We start from the raw sequence: 2,669 nt of genomic DNA on the forward strand, positions 1-2,669 counted from the left end.
AAGAATATAAAGTTGGGTGGGTAGGGAGGTGGGAGGGATCTGGGAAGAGTTTGGGGAAGGGAAAAATTATCAAAATATACTGTATTAACTTTTTTTCCAATAAAAAATAATAAAATAAAAAAAAAGAGCAGAGGTGAGGCCTATACTGATGGTCTGCAGAATCTGGGACGTGGTCTCCTACTAGAGGTCCTGAAAGTGGACAGGCCATTCTAGACTGAAGCAGAGGCTTTCCTTTCTATGATTCTCCCCATGGTGCTGGAGGAGGTGCTGGGCCTTCTACTGTCCAGACTACCTTTTGGGAATTCAGGCTCAAAAATGTCCAGAGAGAGCTTCTTTCTTAGTTGAAGCTTTTGTTCTTGTGAACTTGTTAAAGAAAAAAGCTTCAAACAATTCTTCCATCTAACTCTCCTAGACTTTCTAATGAAGACTGTGAACTGGATCAAGGAAAGAGAGATTAACAAGAGAAAATCATGGACAAAAATATAGGCAGATCACCATACATACAGGAGCACTCAAATGAGTAACTTAGAACTTGGCTTCAAAAAGCTTCTTAACCAGAGAACACTTAATTTTTAGAGAATTGACAAGCCCAGGAAAGGCACTTTGAGGTGTGAGGAAGCAAATAAATTGGCAAACTAACGTGGGTAAAGGCTAATTGACAATGCTTATTGACATGGATTCCTCTGGTGGTGCCCTCTGGGGTGCAAAGATGTCCATGGAAGAACAGAAAGGGGATATTTTTACAAACCCCATCCTGTGGAAAAATGGAGATTGCTCAGTGGCATTTACAAACCTATCCCTGCTTTTAGTGGTAAATCATAAGGATGTGCTTAAACCTGCTGCTTTTCCAATGCCTTGAACTCCAAACAATCCTCATGCTAAATGTACACATTCTGCCTTCCTTCAGTCTGTCCATACCACTGTGACGTAAACAAGTAGCTTTTCCTCCTCCACCTCAACAGTCTGGGCTAATCATCCTCTCACATGGTCTGTATACAGAGACGGGGTCAAAGTGACAGAGGATACCATGGGCTGATTCTCCTGCCCAACATGGATGAAAACCTCCCTTTCCAGTTCCAGTCAGAGTCCACAACAACAGGCGCCACAGGTGTCAGCAATGCCGTCACTTTGCCTACCTTTGTCATTGGCCGGACTGTATTCTTTCTTTTCTACTTGTTGCTTGTGGAGCTCTGGCTGGCAGCTAGAGTATAAAAAGGTGACGTTTTCTCAGCATTGCCTTAGTAGTACCAGTTTTCATCATGGGGATCCTGGAGAATGGCACTCTTCACTCAACATTCTTTGAGATAGAACCCTAAGGTGCCTCTGGTCCCTTATCTTAATAGGATAAAACTTACATATCACTTATACTTGTTTTTCTTACAGTCCTTAAATCTTCTCTATCTTTCTTGCCATATTACAGTGTCTGTGCTTGTATAGAGTTGTTAAACTATGTTGCTTAAGCAGTGCAACAAAAGAGTCTGTGTTTAGAATAAACATAATTTTGTATTCAAATATTTTCTACTCATAATACGTGTAGATGGCCTGCAATTTAGCTGTAATTTCAAAAGGTTCCCTAATTGGGTGGTGATGACACACACTTTTAATCCAAGTACTCTGGAGGCAGAGGCAGACAGATCTCTGTGAGTTTGAGGCCAGCCTGTTCTACGGAGTGAGTTCTAGGACAGCCAGGGCTGTACAACGAAACCCTGATGACATATTTCATCACCCCTTAAAGGTACCATAACCTTCCCAAACAGCATCACCATCTGGGAAACAAGTCTTGTTCAACTACATAAGCATATGGGGCCCATTTCTCATTTAAACCACCTCAGGGGAGTATGGGATGACAAAGCCTTAATAGGCCTGAGAACCAGCCAGCGTGGACCAACAGTAAAGAGCATGCACAATAGCTATTTCCTCAAAGCTGTCCTGGGTCTGCCAGAGGGCCTTGACAACAGCAACCTAGTCTGACAGGAGATGACTACGAACAGTGACCACATCACCTCAACAGATTCCAGCTCAGTGGATTCCACCCTCCGGGGTAGAGTGGGGAGAATGTAAGGCTTACCCCTTCCTAAAATAAACTGAACTTGTTTCAACCTGTTCCCAGCGCCTATCATTTTGGTACTGTGCCCATTTTTCTCTCTCCCCAAGGGACACCCATCAGGACCCTGCAACAGGGAGCTATTTTATTTTCAAACCAAGAGAGGGGTCTGTTATGGTCTCAAACCTGATGCTCTACAGCACAAAGGGAATCGGTACCACATGGTGCCCATGATGTTGCCAGTACCACATGGTGTCTATGTTGTTTCCCAAGGCATAGCAATGGGCTAGTTTTTAACACTAGCCTGTGGATGCTTTTTCATATTCCTTCCAATTCTCTGAAAACCAGAAAGATTGATGTGTAGGAACTTAGATAAAGGACCATGCCAACTGAGGGTCTCCTGAAAATAAGCTTATCTTCATTCTTAGTTGTGTTTTATCAGTATATTATAAATAAAAAATCCTGTAGCTCCCAAATCACCTCTCCACCTCCCTGTTCTTTTTTTATAATTTATTTAACTTTATTTTATGTGCATTGGTGTAAATGTGTTAGATCTCCTGGAACTGGAGTTACAGTTGTGAGCTGCCATGTAGGAGCTGGGAATTGAGCTTGGATCCTCTGAAAG

Source organism: Microtus pennsylvanicus, chromosome 5 (assembly GCF_037038515.1).
Source record: "Microtus pennsylvanicus isolate mMicPen1 chromosome 5, mMicPen1.hap1, whole genome shotgun sequence".
Lineage (NCBI taxonomy): Eukaryota > Metazoa > Chordata > Mammalia > Rodentia > Cricetidae > Microtus > Microtus pennsylvanicus.